At 38.4% G+C, this 20,500-nt stretch overlaps 1 protein-coding gene and 1 long non-coding RNA gene across 9 annotated transcripts in view; one reads left to right on the forward strand and one right to left on the reverse strand.

The window, feature by feature from the left end:
* LOC124862796 overlaps positions 1-20,500 on the forward strand; it is a 139,885-nt gene that overhangs the window by 87,955 nt on the left and 31,430 nt on the right. Inside the window, exons 6-7 of one of the 8 annotated variants that reach the window (XR_007037011.1) lie at positions 2,931-3,078; positions 18,731-19,849. The exons of 5 other annotated variants lie outside the window; for them this stretch is intronic. This is a non-coding gene — a long non-coding RNA (uncharacterized LOC124862796). Of the gene's footprint in view, positions 1-2,930; positions 3,307-18,730; positions 19,850-20,500 lie in introns of those variants that run through there. 2 more of the 8 variants (XR_007037010.1, XR_007037008.1) reach the window with 2 other exon arrangements.
* LOC124862795 (glutamate receptor ionotropic, NMDA 2C-like) overlaps positions 1-20,500 on the reverse strand; it is a 102,905-nt gene that overhangs the window by 77,411 nt on the left and 4,994 nt on the right. The window lies entirely within an intron of this gene.

Consider the following 20,500-nt stretch of genomic DNA (forward strand, 5'->3'; position numbering starts at 1 on the left):
GAACTTTAACTATGTATAATTTAGGTTTTGTATTAAGGTGATTGTATGAATACTACTGTGCTTTTTTTCTTCTTCTTGTTTCTCTATCTGTTGTGTAAGCAAAGTTTGAAATGATTGTTTTTCTCTTTCCTACACACTCTTCTACCAGACTGTACATATGTTTTTAGTCTCTGTGTTTGTATTAGTTGGTTTTCTACCTTTTATTCTTTGTAAAAAGAAATTCATAAAAAATCATTTAGAATATCATATTTTTATTACTTCTACTTTATGCTGGCTTATCACATTAAATCCTAATAAATTTGAGGTTGCGGATGTAATGTTCCAACTGTAAAAGTTTAGGGGTTAGAATACTTTTTTCATGCATTGTAAAAAGACGCCTTTATTGTAGAGATTTATGGGTACGTCCGTCTGTATTTTCACGACGCTTTGTCCTGTTGTTAGAATCACAAATAAGAGACAGGTTGTTGCTGTCGTCACAACACTGCTTCAACCTGGGTTCACTATGACTCAGTGTGTTCCTGCTGACGCAGGCTGTGGAACATATTACCCCCCAAACCCTGCTTTACCACTGAAGTAAAGACTTGCCTGTATCATAAGCTTTGACTGACCTTGTAATATTCATTCATTCATCTATCTTCTATACCGCTTGTTCCATAGTGGGTCACAGGGGAGCTGGTGCCTATCTCCAGCAGTCTATGGGTGGGAGGCGGTGTACAGGTCGCCAATCCATCGCAGGGCAACACAGAGACATACAGGGCAAACAACCATGCACACACTCATTCACACCTAAGGGCAATTTACAGTTGAACTAGTAATAGGAAAACTGCTAGTTCAGACCCTGGTGTGGTTTACAGTCTACACCGCGGTCTGCTCCATAGAAATGTATTCCTCCACAACATTTTGAATGTTCTAGTCTCTGATCTCTAGTTCTGATCATCTCATACCTGATGAAGTTGTCTACCGTCAGGCATGTTTCGGTTCAGAACCCACTGAGGAAAGGAGTGCTTTAATGTGGCTTGCAGCAAGTTGCTAATATTTAAACACATGGTGTCATCTTATGCCATCCGGCATGTATACCACTTCTCTGTTATAAATTGATTCTCAGCTCTGGGTGTTCAGGTGAACCACTGTAAAGGAAGGGAAAGGGTTGGTATTTGTGTGTCTGTGTTGCTACTATGTGAAGTTGTGTGCCAACTTGTCCTCATGAAAATGTCTCTGCCTTTATTGATTTTGACACAAATGATAATCCTCACAAAATTGATTTTTTTGGCATAGATTATATCAAAGTTCCTATTATTTGTATTACCCACAAACAGTGCATCACAGTTTAAGTATGGGGTTGCAAAGCTGTAGATCAGTCATTGTAAAAACTATATTTCCTGATAGCTTTGGACGCTTTCAGCAGGATAATCCACCTGGAACCCAAGCAAAAATGACTGAGAAATGGTTTTGGAACCATAAAGATTTTCAGCTGTTGACTCTAAATTCTCCAGGTCTCAATCTTATTGAGCATCTGTGGGATCTGCTTTGCAATTGGGTCCAATCCATGGACCACCAGGAGGGGTGTGGTCATAATGTAATGCCTAATTGCAATTTGTTGGAAAGTTTGAGGTCACAGCAACATGTTTTATATAAAAAGTACAGTTATCTCCTTGTTGAGTAATTTTAAAAGATAGCAGCTAGTGACATGAACATTAGTCAGTGAAAATCATCTAGAGATGGAAAATAAAAAGAAGCAGCAGCTGCATCTTACTAACAATCTGTCCTCTCTGTTCAGCTAGTCAGTCTTGGACTAACAAACATTAAAGATGTGCTTAACCCCCTCTAGTGGGTGACATACAGAGGAAGCATTTTCTTTACAGAATGAGCTCCCAGGATTGACTCTGAGGAGCTGCTGGTGTTTTCTCATGAATTATTTACCAATATCCTTCCCACTGACATCTGGACAGCTTGATAATTCCAGCAGGTGAATGGTTACAGATGTGCAAATTTAGTTCATATACATTTTCTGCGCTTATAAATTGAAAGATTTTGATGAACATCATTTTGTACACTTGGACATGTCTGATATTAGCATATTCTCAAACCTATTTATTGAATATTGCATTTTTAATAACCAGTCACATTTGCTGCTCATCATAAAATCCATATTTTCTTTTCTCATATCACCATATCCATTGTTTGATTTAAAACAAGGAACCCTGTCCTGTATTTCTTTATTTTGCTGTATTTTATTTTAATGTTGGTTTTCTGTCTTATTTGACCTAAATGTTTAAATTGCTTCTAAATATCTCCTGTAAATCAAGCTGCATCTCTTCTAATGGTGTGACTTTTACCAGATGAGAATTGACTTGTCATATATTAGTGACTCGTGTCATTTTCTCCACGTGACGCCTGCAGCTTATTAGCAAGATCCTGCAGCAGTAAATACATCTGGCTAAGAGGTGGGGTATCATCTGCGCAGTACCTAATGCCTGGCTTTATATTCTGGGCATGACGCCTCTGCATGCACCTGTCCCATCTCTCTGTCATGTGATCAGATTCATTTATTCTGCAGCCTGTTATATCTGTGGTTCACATGCTGACAAAGTCATCCTCAGTGTCGTTTGCAGTAACAATGTGAAGCGGTCAAACAATCCACAGAGTCTGAGGTCATTCCACAACCAATCTGCTGTTGTCATATGATGACCTTTAAAAATCTTATTGAGAAATGGTTTTTGGTTTTCTATAAATTAATCAGCTACAGCCTTGCCTCTTACACTGTTTCATTGTTCTTGAGTTAAAATAGTAAAGTAATGAGAACAGTGAGTTAATTATTTCCTATTTAAATGCAGAAATCGCCTGGATCAACTTTGAGTTTGTTTCTGAAATAATGCTCTTATGTTAAAATGATCTGTTCCTAAACATAGTTATGGTTTTACTACTTGCAGATGTTGGTAAAATTGTGCTGCATCTTCCTCAGCACAGGCATCTACCAGGAACCTTTAGAGAGCTTGATGTTTCCCTCTGCTGAGAAGCTTTATGGAGATGCTGATGTTATTTTCCAGCAGAACTTGGCACCTACTCACACTGCCAAAGGTACCAATACCTGCTTTGTTGGCTATTATATCCCTGTGTTTGATTGGCTAGCTGACTGGCCTGACCTAAACCTGATAGAAAATCTATGGAGTATTGTCAAGAGGTAATTAAGTGCAGCCAGAGCCAACAATGGACACGATCTAAGGGCCAATAAATACCAATGGGGATCTTTAAGCACTTCACAATTTGATTTGTTTACAATTCAGAAGATTACAATGTGATTAAAATCAATTATTGACACAAAAAGGATGTAATGCTCCTCTCATCACCCTCACTACCATACCCCCCACCTCTTCTGTTCACCAAAAAGGGAAGAAAAAAAGTACTATAATATTAAAAGTACAAAATGCGTAACAAGGCTATACCATTAGCTCTGGTAATGGTAATGCGGACCTCTGCACATTCTGAACAAACAGCTGACCTTATTCACAATTAAATATGAGTCGAACATCTCTCACTTCAGCTGTAACTAGAAACTGTTAAATATCTTTGAGAAGAAATCCTACAAAAGGCAGTTGTAAATCCTTTGTTGTAAAAGTGGCATAAACTTTGTAATCTGCGTCACCTTTTTTGAGTAAGGGGGCTTCTTGGACCAGATTTGCTCGATGGTTAATCATACAACCATTTTTCTTCCTGTCAGGGTGGAACCGTGTAATATGGCTCCTCATGCTTGTTGTGTTTTACATAACCTACATATGGTGTGGTTCTGGATTCCCTTTAGTGCCGAGGGTGCTGTCCTTATCCAGGTGGCTTTATGGAAAATAGTGTTAGTTTGTCCAACATTTCGTGTTCTTCAAAACCAGGTCATAAATTAACATCCAGATAATCGAGTTTTGACATTTGCTAATCTATTAGGAATTGTCCCTATCCCCATCCTGATACCTCCACCCCTGCTATCAAAGCAACCCGAGCTTCCTTAGCACCTCGACAGAGCCAGACTAATGGCCTCCATGTCCTTATTGGGGCAGTTATTCATGTAAAAGAAGGTCTGACCATGTATGTGCAGGCTGTACAGTACGTGGACATAGTTTTTATTAGGCTCACATGTCTGAATTTATTTTTTAATTTGTAATAATCTTAATTTTCTAGGAAACACTTACATCAGATTAAACTGCCTGCCATGTTTCACTCTCTAAGGAATCTAAAACATTTCAATCTGGATTTTTTAGCTGATGATTAAATTTACTGAGCTGCGCCTGTTCAAGTCAGGTCTTTGAAAAGGTTTCAGTGCATTTGACCAAGGAAGATTAACCATTGATCATTGTTTACCTGCCAGTAATGAAATGTCTCAGTCACCGACAGTTCTAACATATACTGACTTGTTCAGGGTTGTTGGAGTCTGTAAGCTGTACCACTGTACTAAAGGCACTGTGAAGAGGAAGCAAAGCCCTGAAAAGTAAATAATAATCTACTGCGATGGTTTTATCTGTTAGCAGAATTAACTCAACATCAGGATTTTCTTTGTCATCTGTTTTGAATTATTTGAACATATCATTCTTCGTCCCCTAAATCATTGAAAGTGTGTGGTATAACTAATAGTTGGATCGTAATTATAAGAGTAAAAGGATGGTTGAATGTTAGTTGGGAAAAAATCAGCATCCCAAAATATCCAGACTGTCAGAGGTTTTAGGCGATGTGAAATCATTTCATGTACTCAGTTTCTCAAGATGCTGAGTTACACCCAAGATCTCATGAAATCTATCTAAGGTATCTGGTGACCCTTTTCTGATAAACTCCCGAAACCAAATATGTACATATACAGCATTCCTAAACCAGCACTGGTTGTCATAAATCCTCCCTGCAGATACTGACCGGTCAGTTTGTGAATGCCGAATCAGATTATACCCGCTGGACTTAAGCCAGATCATCGGCATCATCATAAAGAAATGCATCTCTGTTATTTCAATTGTCCTCATCTGATCTTGGGAATTTTGTCCTGATCCAAGTCCTGGCCACGCCATGTCAGGTTGAGCTTCAGACCCTTTAAAATGCCTCCTAACTGTGGAGCTACAGCATGGTGGTTCATATAAGCATATATATTTTTAGCTGTGTTGGGATTAAGAAAACAACTGTTCTGTTCTTCTTCATGAGGCTGTGTCTGGCACAATGCTAAACTGCCTGGCGCTGAAGATGATTAACAAGACCAAACCAGTTCTGAAGTGCAGAAGACCAGAAGCCAAAAATTAAACTGCATTCTTTCCACTTATGGAGCGCTTGAGCTGAGCACAGCTTAGCTTACTGCTCAAAATACTCAGTTTTCCATCAGATTTAGATAGATGCTGTATTAGGTGAAGAAAAGCTGATAGAAATTCACCTGAAAGACCTGGTGAGCGAAGGTTTAAGCTAAGCTGACTATGGAGCTAAGGCTGATGAAGAGCAGAAAAACAAAACCAAGAAAACATTTGATGTAAACAGCACTAAAATGTTAGATATGTATGTTTTTAAGTCTTGACTAATCTTCAGTGTGACCACAATAGTTTCTTTGTTTCCGAGACATTTGCAGAAAGTTGTATCCTCTTCTCAATGGAACATGGTCCTCTGTGATGTTTCTGGTGTTCACTGTTTATCTTCAAATTAAATGAGACATCTACACAGAGCCAAGACTCCTAGGAAACAACTACCTAGTCCAACGCTTAATTTAGCACACCTCAGAGGGGCAGCAGAATGGACAAACAAGACTAAATCTGTGCCACTCTGCTGGCATTGTTCTGTACAACATTCTCCACAGATCACCTGCCAAACAGACTAATGTCGCCTCTCTGTTGCATGGAGTGCTTCTCATTTTCTTCTGTTACTGAAACCATTTTCTGTGATCATGTTATTTAGTTATTCCTAATTTATGTTCAGTTAATCCTTCTTTGTTGTGAAAATCTCTTGTAAACATCTGATTGTGTTATAGTTGAATTTCTTTAATCAGTGGAACAATCAATGTATAGTTGATCAGTAACGGTTCATTAAATCTGCTTAACCCGTTTGGTAGCTTCTTCATTGAAATCATAAAAAAGCTAAAATTCATTTAGCTTCATTTGCATCTTGTTTTTCAGAAAAGGACCTTGACATTGACCCAAACACACATAAACACAAACTAACAGTTAAGGCTTTCACTTGCTGGCAGACGTGCTGACACCACAGGTACAAATACAGGTCCTTCTCAAAATGTTAGCATATTGTGATAAAGTTCATTATTTTCCATAATGTCATGATGAAAATTTAACATTCATATATTTTAGATTCATTGCACACTAACTGAAATATTTCAGGTCTTTTATTGTCTTAATACAGATGATTTTGGCATACAGCTCATGAAAACCCAAAATTCCTATCTCACAAAATTAGCATATCATTAAAAGGGTCTCTAAACGAGCTATGAACCTAATCATCTGAATCAACGAGTTAACTCTAAACACCTGCAAAAGATTCCTGAGGCCTTTAAAACTCCCAGCCTGGTTCATCACTCAAAACCCCAATCATGGGTAAGACTGCCGACCTGACTGCTGTCCAGAAGGCCACTATTGACACCCTCAAGCAAGAGGGTAAGACACAGAAAGAAATTTCTGAACGAATAGGTTGTTCCCAGAGTGCTGTATCAAGGCACCTCAGTGGGAAGTCTGAAGGAAGGAAAAAGTGTGGCAGAAAACGCTGCACAACGAGAAGAGGTGACCGGACCCTGAGGAAGATTGTGGAGAAGGGCCAATTCCAGACCTTGGGGGACCTGCGGAAGCAGTGGACTGAGTCTGGAGTAGAAACATCCAGAGCCACCGTGCACAGGCGTGTGCAGGAAATGGGCTACAGGTGCCGCATTCCCCAGGTCAAGCCACTTTTGAACCAGAAACAGCAGCAGAAGCGCCTGACCTGGGCTACAGAGAAGCAGCACTGGACTGTTGCTCAGTGGTCCAAAGTACTTTTTTCGGATGAAAGCAAATTCTGCATGTCATTCGGAAATCAAGGTGCCAGAGTCTGGAGGAAGACTGGGGAGAAGGAAATGCCAAATGCCAGAAGTCCAGTGTCAAGTACCCACAGTCAGTGATGGTCTGGGGTGCCGTGTCAGCTGCTGGTGTTGGTCCACTGTGTTTTATCAAGGGCAGGGTCAATGCAGCTAGCTATCAGGAGATTTTGGAGCACTTCATGCTTCCATCTGCTGAAAAGCTTTATGGAGATGAAGATTTCATTTTTCAGCACGACCTGGCACCTGCTCACAGTGCCAAAACCACTGGTAAATGGTTTACTGACCATGGTATCACTGTGCTCAATTGGCCTGCCAACTCTCCTGACCTGAACCCCATAGAGAATCTGTGGGATATTGTGAAGAGAACGTTGAGAGACTCAAGACCCAACACTCTGGATGAGCTAAAGGCTGCTATCGAAGCATCCTGGGCCTCCATAAGACCTCAGCAGTGCCACAGGCTGATTGCCTCCATGCCACGCCGCCTTGAAGCAGTCATTTCTGCAAAAGGATTCCCGACCAAGTATTGAGTGCATAACTGTACATGATTATTTGAAGGTTGACGTTTTTTGTATTAAAAACACTTTTCTTTTATTGGTCGGATGAAATATGCTAATTTTGTGAGATAGGAATTTTGGGTTTTCATGAGCTGTATGCCAAAATCATCCGTATTAAGACAATAAAAGACCTGAAATATTTCAGTTAGTGTGCAATGAATCTAAAATATATGAATGTTAGATTTTCATCATGACATTATGGAAAATAATGAACTTTATCACAATATGCTAATATTTTGAGAAGGACCTGTAGGCCGAGACAAATGCTGGACAAGCAGCAAAGTAGCCTGAAATCAAACAGCAAAAAGCCAATCTAGGTCCCATTCTCAGTAGAGCTGCACAATATATGGAATCACTAGTGGCCAATCTAGTATTAATGTGTGCTATATTTTAATTTCAAAGGGATGCAATATTTGGCATATTCTCTGCATGCAAATATTATACTGAAACATTTTATCAGGTTTTCATTGCGATGAAGCCCAAATCTGATATAGATTTCCGTTATGAAAATGCATAAACCCATGGAAAAATGACAAATTGGACAAAGAGAGGAGTGAAAAATGTAGACTAATTGCTACTCATCATTTTGACCAACATTGCCATTACATATATTTTATAGTGTTGCTGTTATTGTGAAGACGTCCTTGTTAGTAATCTAATGTGATGTGTTGTGATTATGAAAAGGAATATGTTATTTAATATTTAATATTAATAATTTAATATTTTATTAAATAATATTTCAGTCTGTTAACAGTTGTCCTGTGAATACCAGCCCAGTAAGACGGTGATATTAGGACAAAATTGAAAGGAGTGAGCCAAGTTCTGGCATTATTGAACAGCAAAACTCTGCACACACACACAATGAATTCACACAATTTCTCAAAATACAAGAATTTATTAATAATAATAACTCACTGAAACACAGACATCCTCTAAGAAATAAAAAAAAAAACCCTCAAAGCTTAGCACAAAGGTTAGATCACAACAATACTGCAGCCATTTTATGAATCGGAAAGACGTCTGTAGAAGTCCTGCTGTTCCCAGCCTGGTCAACTCAAAGTCAAACATACTTCAATCAACAAACTCTTTACTTTGCTAAAACAATCCAACTAAACTACCAAGCAGAATTAAAGAATAATGAAGACTAATGGACTATGTACAATATAAACAAGTTGATTAAAGATGATTGAAACCATGACCTAAAGAGTGATGCAACATTACTATGCAATGTTTATGTTTGAGAACCAAGGATTATCTTGAAGAATCTGGAAATGAAGTTAAGTTAGTCTTGGAACTAACTTAGACAATAATCAGCAAATGTTTAGACAACCCTTCACAATGCAAGATCAGATAAAACATTATTTTAATAAAATAATGTTTTAAAGAATGATCTGCTGAATAAAACCAACCTACTGGATGACTAATTCTTAACGGCGTTTAATTAGCTGCCTTTATTTATTAAAATAATATTTAAGGAAATATTTTGAATAAGAATCAAACCTTTCTGGATATATGGGTCTTAATGGTGTTTAATTAGTTATCACATTTAGTAATATAATATTTAAGGAAATATTACTTCTATAAACTAACAACCTTTCACGTGTTCTTAGCCGTTAGCAGTTGGAGCTAACAAAAGAAGCTTACAGCCTATTATCAGAATCAAACACCTTTAAAATACCACTTATAAAATGTTATGGCCGATCTTCTGTGTTTAAAAATCACCTTTTAAATAAAGTTTGACTTAACTTTAAAAACACAACACATCCTTAGCTGAGTGCTAGTCTGCTAGCACTTAATGTAGCTGAGTTTCTAATCACAAACAAAACAAACGTCATTAAACGAACATTATTTAGCTCAAACTAATCTTCTCTGCCCAAACACTACCTCTTACGTAAACCGTGCTGAGGACAATATCATTAATAAAATGAATCCCATTGAATTTATATATTTACAAATAAAAAATAAGATGAGACTGAACTGGAAATTAATCTGATAGGTCTCAGTTCTGTCATAAGTTTAACTTCAAATGATAAAGAATCTGCGTCTATTAAAAACTTTATTTAAAACATTATGGTGACTGTAATTAACAAATTACTTGTATTTATTAACAGTATCTATAGTTATTTATGACTGAGTGGTTTAAATTTGATTCATTTAGATATTAATGTTATCTATGTGATTAAAACGGGGCGAAGTACAAATGATGTCATTGCTGTACAAGATCTGCACAATATCACATACTGACACAATCATCAAATTAATTAAGTGAGTCAGTCAGTGTGTCTTAACTTCATAGAGTGCATTCTTAGGGCCCTGATTTTCATAATACGGAAAAGTTTCAGAATTAGGGAAACAAAATGGAGTCCACTGCAAAATGTGGGACCTCACAGAAGTGACTCATTTGGGCAGGTTTGTAAAGATATATAGTAGTAGTAGTATATTGTAGTTTCTGAAGTATTATGCCCTCTGCAGCTCCCTGTACCTCCCCATACCTGGTTAGGGAGGTCTCAGCTTGGCTTTCCTCTCCACACACACAGAAAAAATAACGGCTGACCATGACAAAAAGGCTCACTGAAACACAGAAATAAAAAAACTCAAAGCTTAGCATAAAGTTTAGATCAGAATATTACTGCAGCCATTTTTATGGATCGGACTTCTGAAGATATCTTGCTGTTCCCAGCCTGGTCCTGGATTTCTTCTCTCTCAAGTATGTTTGGGATCAACTTGGACTGCAACTCGGACCCAGTGCCAGTGTGATGGATCTTAAAGCTCAGTTTATTTAGAGTTTATTTATATAGTGCCAATTCACAACATGTCGTCTCAAGGCACTTTACAAAATCGATTCAGTAGAAATCATCGATTTCAAGTCAAGATCAATTGTAATGTATGTAGCTAATTAGCAAACAGTGCTAAGGGTCGAAGTAGGAATATTAATATTATTCAAATTGGTTAAAAGTTTTTTCTACATAAGTGACTTGTAGCATTCCCTCCTCCTGATTGAGCGTGTAGAGACAGTGGACAATCACTTGCATTGTGTCAATGACTTTGCAGCAATCCCTCATACTGAGCATGCATGTAGCGACAGTGGAGAGGAAAAACTCCCCCATTAACGGCAAGAAACCTTCTACCAGTTAAGGGCTGAGTTGCTACGACAGAGGATGCTCCAGCACTTTGAATATTCTGCATCACATCACTCCTTGTATCCAGACACGAGGGAGTGCTACAGTGTATTGACATGGGACCAACAGTATGCACACAATCTGTTGGATTTTATATTATGTGTATATCAACACGGTCACATTACCTTTAAAAACAAGCAGTTTCATTTCAACCCCGCCTCCCCTGTCTGGGAGCTGAACGTTTAAATTTGCACGTTAAATGACAATAATAACGCTTGAACATCAAAATCTTATCTAAACCATATCAGACCAAAGTGTCTGTTATTGATCATGTTTCAGGATTCCTTCAGCAACTGATTCTTCTCCTGATGGTCAACCTATAAACTGTTAATTTACTGCTCCATTCTTCATGAAACAGTCTTCTTTGAGATGGCCATCTGACAAACGGCAGTCCGTCTAAAGAAACGGCTTAAGACCAAGTCTGTGTCTGGGATTGTCTGTTGGTGAGTTGCTCCCTACGGGAATCTACAATGGAGACAGTAGAATCTGAACCCCTGATGATTTATATCTCCCTGCCGACTCCCAGAGATGGAGGGACATTGATCAGTCTCCATCAGATATTACTTTCTGTCTCATTCTTTACCTTCACTGTTGCCGACAGCACTACAGAAATATTTAAGACATGTACTCCTCTACATGCACTATACATGACTTATGATTGATCTGCCTTTCGATGAGATTCTGGCCAGGTGAAACCTCAGTAAATCCCAGATAAGCGGTACAAATGTCTCCATGGTCTGGATGGATGGGGTGGGGGTGGGAGATGCGGGACCTAAAACTTCTCATAAATCTTTGCATATGACTAGAGGAATCAATCAAACGCCTTGAGGCTTTGGATGGTATCTCTGTGCATCGGGGACGGGGTGTTATCAGCAGGTTTTAAATGCCACAACAGATGGAAAGCTGTCCAGTTGTGTTATATGACCATTTTAACTTTGAGATCTTATGCAAATCTCCCAAATCCACATATGCAACATACCCTTGATCTGCCACCCAGCCTATGAAGTTGTTTTAAATTAATATAACAGAAATGTTTTGCAGTGGGATAAGTTTATTTCTCAAAAACTACAAGCTTCATGTCCTCTGCAGTGCTGTTACTGATGTGTAATCTGTGTGTGTGTGTGTGTGTATATATTTACATGCATGTATGATTTAACACGTTATATTCCATCAGATGTTCCTTGGAATTGCATTTTGCTGTAGAACATGTTTGTTTACCTGAGGCTTTAGGTCCTCAACATGATCTTCTGATATTAATATTCCTACTTCGACCCTCTGGCCTGACCTGAGAGTAAACCTGTCATGCCAGGTGACAAGGAGGTTGGAGCAGGGGTCCTCTGATGCTGTTTGGCGGGTCCTCTGCTGTACAGCCATATGTAAAGCAGGGATCAGTGTAAAACCCTGGTTAAGCTGAAACAGTGCCTACCGGTGCAGAACCTGAACAACCCCCGCCACCTCTGCCACTGATCCAGCTGTCACCAGCCTGCTCTCACAGAACACTCGATGTCTGTCCATGCATGCAGCTGACCTCTGACATGCACACACGCATGCTGTAATCTACATGTAAGCATACCACTTTCTTTATAATCTGCCCTGTGTATGTGTATGGTCTTGTGCTTTCAAGTGCTCTGGTTTTCTCCTTGTTCTGTATTTTATCATTACGTCCACATCACTTTCTGAAATTAACGCACTTTCTTATGTACTACTGATGGTGAATAGGTAACAGGGGACGCGTGGGGACAAGTAACCATACTTTTAATCTCAACATACATTTATGGTGCGAGGTTTTGTCTGACCTGAATGTAGGACGTGATATTATTACAACGTGGTTGAGATGTTTTCAGCCTACTCACGTTAAATAAATACGTTAACATACTTACGACATGAAGTAGACTCTGTTTTGTTTCATCAAACATTATTTAAATTTAAATTGTAAACGACAACACCATGTCAGTGCAGGCTTACTGCATCATAACATACTGCAGGGATTTAACATTATGAACATTTCTATGAATGATTATTGAGTGCAGATTAATCACGGTCATCAGCATAAAATCTATCAACGTTATTTGTGTCATCACTTCATCACCCTTCCTAACATGCACGGTCCTGTCTGTATCACATGGTATCTGTCACGCTGCCTGATCAGAATGTGAACGCATCATTAACACTGTTGTGTTTTCGTGTGGCGAGAGGAATCTGCTTTCAGTTACTTTCAGAATATGGTGAAGTTCAGAGAGCTGAATATGTGCTTAGTGCTGTTATGACAGCTCGGTGGAAGTTGTCCCAGTTCATTCACTACATTGACCCCATAAAATAGACACCTTTCCTTATTGCTTAAGGCAAAGTGTCTCATTATTCCTCTTATGAATAAGTTGGCTGTCCTCCCCAGTATAAGGCTTCAGATTACTCATAGCTCCCACTCTGCTTACTGTCAGACATAAAGTTCGTCAACTACACCTGCCTGCCTGGTAGGATCCATTTGGACTCCCCCCTTATTTCCTAGTGCAGCCCAGATTTTTAAAACTGACCTGGCTAGATCCAATTTCCACAATGAACATACAACCCTTAACCCCCAATTACAAAATCTCCTTGGGTTTTCATGTTCTACAAGTTGATCTGCCGAGATAACAGACCTGTAGTGCTTTTCATATCGTAAAACACTACCTACAGATGCATAAAGGTATGTCGAGCCTTAAGCAGACCCTCAGGTACTATCCTGGTTGTCCAAGAAAACTGACGAGTTTCTAGAGCTGCACATTATATCGAATTGCATTTGTCACCACAGTATCAGCGTGTGCAATATCACAAATGGATGCGATGGGTGATATAAGGTCACAATACATCTTTAATATTGCAATCTTATTTTATTGAAAAACATTGAATAACCGTGAAACAGTACAGACGTGTTTTAACTGCACGAGGCAGTGGTCTCATATTTAAATAAAACATTTAGAGCAGTTCCTTTAGTCTTTCATTTTTCACATTTTAAAAACAAAACAAAAAAACTTGCATAATAGGTTAGACAAGTAGATAAGATCGATGGATAAGATCAGTTTCACATGTAAGTATCGATCAATCGGTGCACCCCTAGTTGTGACTCAGTAGAACGTGTGTGAAGATGATTGAATGCAGAGGTTGTGTTTTTCATCTCTACTATGCTAATTATGCTATTTATTGGACATTTTAACTTTTTGTTTTATAGACAAATAATTCTTAGCAATATATTTCCAATTAAATATTTTCCTGAAACCTTGCTGCTCTAAGAGTTGGTAACAAATTAAACAGAAACCAGAAGATTCTGAGGACCGCAAACATCCGTGTAAAAGTTTAACTCGCTGTGGAAGTTCATCTAGTATGAATCTAAGTATTATGTGAAGTATATTAGTTTAACACAAAGGACTGTTTCTGTTCTCTATTAAATATACATTAAATATCTATGAAAACGAAATTCATAAGTTTACTGTTATTTTTATTAAGCTGTTTTTATTTTATACATGAAACCTTTTCATAGATCTCTTTAGCTGTTTAGAATATGTATTGTTGTAAAACATGAAATTAACAGAGGTTTTCAATCAAAAAACAGCCACTATACAAAATATAAATATAAATAAATACTTTTGCGATAAAATTAATAAGCTGAGAGCTGGAACAAACTAAAATCATAAATACAGAAGTTTTAATAAGGAATAGTATTATGAGAGGACTTTTGATATTTTTAATGTTGCTGTGGACGAAGTAGAGAAATTATCAGAATGCAAAGAGACACCATAAGGTGTGCTGATAATGCTGATTTAAAATTATTGAAAACTGCTGCAAGTATAATTGCGGTTCCTATAGCTCACATTGTAAATGTAAGTTTTCAGCACGGTATCTTTCCACAGGTTTGGAAAGGGGCTAATATTGTGCCATTACTAAAAAGTGCATCTGCACCATTCTGTGGTCTTAACAGTAGACCAATTAGTCTCCTGCCTGCCCTAAGCAAAATTATTGAGAAGGTTGTATCTGAACAAATTCAAAAACATTTTTTAGATAATAACTTTTACACAAATTTTCAACATGCGTATAGAGCAGGTCATTCAACGGCTATGGCCAGGGTGACAAATGATTGGCTGAAGGCATTAGATAACAAAAGGCTAGCAGGAGCCACACTGCTAGATTTTAGCGCAGATCTCATTGATCACAACCTTCTGCTCAGAAAAGTAGCGTTTCGGGTTCACTCCAGCAGCATCACTTTGGTTAAAGACTTATCTTGAAAACAGGAGACAAACTGTCTTTTTTTAATGAAAGTCTATCAGAGGTGAAAACTGTTTGCTGTGGTGTACCACAGGGAAGCTGTTTAGGACCTTTCCTGTTTTCTGTATATACAAATGACTTGCCATTGGTTTTGAAAAAGGCTAAAATAGCAATGTATGCTGATGACTAAACTATTCATCACATGGAATGGTTCAACAGCTTGAAAATGTGTTAAATGAAGAATTAAGACGTGTATTCGAATGGATCACAAATGATAAATTACCAGTAAATGTTTGCAAGACAAAAAGTATTGTTTTTGGAACCAGACATATGTTGAGGAATGAACTCAAGCTGAGTCTTACAGTAAAAAGATATAAATGTTCAGCAGGTGAAAGAGGCCAGATTGCTTGGTATTGAGGTTAATGAAGAATTATCATGGTCTAAGCCTATTAGTACAGTAGTGCACAGAATGGCCAGAGGTCTCTCAATGGTTAGAAGATGCTCTTATATGTTACCTCTGAGCACTACTGTGGATGTGATACAAACACCTGTACAGGTCCTTCTCAAAATATTAGCATATTGTGATAAAGTTCATTATTTTCCATAATGTCATGATGAAAATTTAACATTCATATATTTTAGATTTATTGCACACTAACTGAAATATTTCAGGTCTTTTATTGTCTTAATACGGATGATTTTGGCATAATGCTCATGAAAACCCAAAATTCCTATCTCACAAAATTAGCATATTTCATCTGACCAATAAAAGAAAAGTGTTTTTAATACAAAAAACGTCAACCTTCAAATAATCATGTACAGTTATGCACTCAATACTTGGTCGGGAATCCTTTTGCAGAAATGACTGCTTCAATGCGGCGTGGCATGGAGGCAATCAGCCTGTGGCACTGCTGAGGTCTTATGGAGGCCCAGGATGCTTCGATAGCGGCCTTTAGCTCATCCAGAGTGTTGGGTCTTGAGTCTCTCAACGTTCTCTTCACAATATCCCACAGATTCTCTATGGGGTTCAGGTCAGGAGAGTTGGCAGGCCAATTGAGCACAGTGATACCATGGTCAGTAAACCATTTACCAGTGGTTTTGGCACTGTGAGCAGGTGCCAGGTCGTGCTGAAAAATGAAATCTTCATCTCCATAAAGCTTTTCAGCAGATGGAAGCATGAAGTGCTCCAAAATCTCCTGATAGCTAGCTGCATTGACCCTGCCCTTGATAAAACACAGTGGACCAACACCAGCAGCTGACACGGCACCCCAGACCATCTCTGACTGTGGGTACTTGACACTGGACTTCTGGCATTTTGGCATTTCCTTCTCCCCAGTCTTCCTCCAGACTCTGGCACCTTGATTTCCGAATGACATGCAGAATTTGCTTTCATCCGAAAAAAGTACTTTGGACCACTGAGCAACAGTCCAGTGCTGCTTCTCTGTAGCCCAGGTCAGGCGCTTCTGCCACTGTTTCTGGTTCAAAAGTGGCTTGACCTGGGGAATGCGGCACCTGTAGCCCATTTCCTGCACACGCCTGTGCACGGTGGCTCTGAATGTTTCTACTCCAGACTCAGTCCACTGCTTCCGCAGGTCCCCCAAGGTCTGGAATCGGCCCTTCTCCACAATCTTCCTCAGGGTCCGGTCACCTCTTCTCGTTGTGCAGCGTTTTCTTTTATTATTTCTTTTTCTGTTAAAATTATGTCAATTTCTGTAGAATTGTGAAAGCTGGTGAAGAAACTGTTTTGTGAACACACTGCTTGTTTGACTCCAGGAAGAGTAGCTGTACTTGTTACATCTAATGGAGATCAAAATAAATACACATACAAAAAGGAGAGAAATAAAACTGATGCAATCATGAAAGAGTATAGAACTGTAACAGACAGAATGTGTTTTTACAGTTGATGACACCATCTCTGTACTCTGGCAGATTGCTAACACATTGTAACCCTTCACCATCTATCACTAAATAATTCCACCTCCTGTGAGAAAGAATGAACTCTGGTAACTTCCCAGACTGGTTGGGTCACCAGTTTACTGGAAGTGATTTGGATTCTGTAAAATTGTTTCCCCTCACTGTGTTATTGTTTGGGCTGTCCACATATATTTAGTGATATTTTCCTATATTAAATAGTATACTCTAAAGTAACATAGAAATTACAGAAATAAAACCCACGAGATTCACTCCAGCTATATGTTCCTCAGTTCAACAATAATAAACAATAGAAAACAGTTTTTATGCTTATGTTACTTCCATAAACAGCAGATCATAAGAAAATGTTTAGGGTTTTACATAAGGGTGCACCAATCGATTGGCCCAGATTTCCTTAATTTTGAGAGATCTTGATAGGCCGATACTTACATGTGAAACTGATCTTATCCACCGATCTTATTTACCTGTCTAACATATTATGCAAGTTTGGCTTTTTTTATATGAAAAATGAAAGACTAATGCAACTGCAATGCTCTAAATGTTTTATTTTAATATGAGACCACTGCCTCGTGCAGTTAAAACAAGTTTGTATTGTTTCACGGATATTGTTCAATGTTTTTTAATAAAAAAGATTGTAACTTTGAAGGTGTATTGTGACCTTGTAACACCTGACACTGTCAGTTATTGGCCAAAATCGGTCAGATGAGGATTTTCAAAGATTGGTGATCGGCCAGAAAACTTCAATCGGTGCACCCTTAGTTTTACATGATAATACTCCACATGTCCACATGTAACATCAGTTTCCCTGCCTGTCATCTTGTTTTTCAGAAGAAAACAATTTATAGTTTGTCATTGTTTAAAGCTACAGTTTCTAACAGGGGTCATGTTTTTTTGGACATATTCATTAATGCCATCTTTAAACTGACATAAAGCCCTTTTAATAAAGTTTATCTTGGAAAGCAACAAGAAAATATTTGTTAGTTCAAATTTTTGATCATTTCTACCAGAATTAGGATTTAGGTTTACAGAATCTATAAATAGAAAATATAACACTACCACTATCTGTTTAATTCCTGCTAAACTCTTTAATATCATCAATCAGAGCGGCTCATCTTAATCATTTTAAGCCTATAGCTTTCTGTGGAAATTATGTATTGATTTTGTTGAAATGAACAGCATGTAGAAAAGTTGAAACAGTTCTTCATCTTCTGGGGGATTGTTTAGATGAGGTTCTAGACCCAGACCTGTGCTAAAAGTTTAAAACCATCTTTCAGGCTTTGATAGTCATCTTGGGTGTAATTCTGGAGTGACAATGGTGCATGTGGCGATACTGAAGAAGTGTGTAACAAAGAAAGCCAAATAAAGCCCAATGTACGTCACGATCACAAGTCACCTCTGCCAGCTGAGACACCAGAACATTTTGTGTCACTTTTTGTTGGCCTGATTTCTTCAGATGCATCCTGCAAAGTCGAACGCCTCGTTCTGTTTGAACATTTAATGACGGCGTCCTGTGAGCCCCCCTCACTTTGCCTCTAAGGTTATCATTGTCATCATTCTTCCTCACCGTATCATAGCTCAGGGCTAAATGTGACAAATGAAGCAGCACACATGCAAGAGGGAGCAGAAAGCGACAAGACTAATCAATTTTCTGTGTTACAAATCGCATGTGCACACATGGACCACACATGTTCACTCAGGTTGGATCTGTGAGAGGTAGAGGGATGACAAGTAAAGGGATGCAATGCCCGCCCCACCCCCATCCTTCTTTTCTCAGCCTACAACATGTCAATTTTCCTTCTCAACAGGGACAGGACGGTAGACGGGTGCAAGCGGTGCTGCGCCATGAATATAAATGGACCTGGAGTCTCTGTTGTGCCCGTGAGAGCAGCCGTAAACTTAGGGAAGAGCAACACAGCCTGCTACAATTTGTCTGCCACATATTTAAGGTCTTATCACACAGCTTGCAAAGTGGAAAAGTGCTCTCAGTACCACTGTAACAGCAATAATATGACAGATCAGTGCTGGAGCATACCTCTGGATCTCTACAGTTTGGACACAGATAGATCATGTGATGATGCACCTGATTTGGAGTGGGATTTACAACTCCTCTATTATGACCTTGGGAGGATCGCCCTGATATCCTGCAGCCATCCCTCACCTGCAGTAACAGGTTTACTGTCCTGGATGCTGGCTGCTGGCTGTCAATCAGCTTAAGAAGCAGATATCTGTGCAGGCTCATGTGCTCGTTTGTTTATGCTTGAATTATTCTTTTTGGCTACTTTGTCAGATATTCTTTTTCCACACATGCCCTGTCGGTCCTATCCAATTCTTCTTAGTTTCCAGACAGGGAAGATGGTGTGAGGTATGAAGACACCAGGCATATTACTGGTGCAGCCTCATGAATTACAATACCATTAAAAAGATAATTCATTCCAGTAATTAAAGTGGTGGATAGCTGGTTGCAGGGCCGTTGGCAGTGATGAACTACAGAGTCAACAAGTCAACCAAGCATACAGTTTCTAAAAAGACATTACAAAGATGAACCATTGGAAAGTTTTCTCTTTCAGATGATAAATATAGAAATGTATCGATGAATTGGTTGGTGACAGATGATTTTCAATTTGACTGGCTCTGACATGTAATCGTTGGCTCATGTTTTCCTGATCAGTGAACTCGCTCCAAGAAACCCCAGGTCCCACTAACCCAAACCATCTTCACTGTGAAGTCCTTACAAATTGAAAACAACTCAAAGCTGACTACTTTAGAGGTGTTTTAAAATCAAGTCAGAGAAATTAAATGAGCTGTAATGAGATATTTAAAATGAAACTGATTTGTCTGAGCATATTGCATGTTTGTTCTGGCTGTCTTCACAGAAAGTGAAGCTTAGGTGGGTGTTTGTCATTTCACTCCTTCAACAAGTTGTACTTTTGTAGGTTTTTTTGTTTTTCTACCATGAATTTTTTTTTTTAATGTAAATTTCTTCCTCCTCCAAAGAATTTTTCATGAAATTGACAAAAGTGCAAATTGACATGGAGCTGACCAAAATGCCGGAAGGTGTTACAGAAAACATTGCCCTGTTTTATTCTTTTGACCTTTCAGCCTCTCTGTGCCTTAGAACATGCTGGATTTGAAAATGTTATCCTAAAAACGGTTTAAAATATCAAATCCATTAATGTTTTGTCTTTGTTTTAAGGTGGTAAGCCCTGTTTTTCAGCAGCTCTGCTCCTAATATAACTCTGATGAAAACCGCTCATAGCAAAAAGGTTAGGAAATATTTTTTTAACACTGTTGTAGTTTTTAAACAGTCTTAAATTGGATACAAAAATAAAAAATGTTATTGTGAACTGAATTTCAAGTTCCTCTAGTTGCTCAAAGTTCAGATTCAAGATGGCTGCCACATATATAAAGTCCTGAAGGTTACAGAAATGAACAGTTTATTTGTAATTCTGACCGTTTGTGTCTCATTAAACCAGTGATAAAAATATTTATATATATATATAAAAAAATATATTAGTGATAATGTTCTTTGGCATTTAATGCATGAAATAGGCAGAAACTCATGATTGTATTGCTAA

The sequence above is a fragment of the Girardinichthys multiradiatus genome, chromosome X (genome assembly GCF_021462225.1).
Source record: "Girardinichthys multiradiatus isolate DD_20200921_A chromosome X, DD_fGirMul_XY1, whole genome shotgun sequence".
Taxonomy (NCBI): domain Eukaryota; kingdom Metazoa; phylum Chordata; class Actinopteri; order Cyprinodontiformes; family Goodeidae; genus Girardinichthys; species Girardinichthys multiradiatus.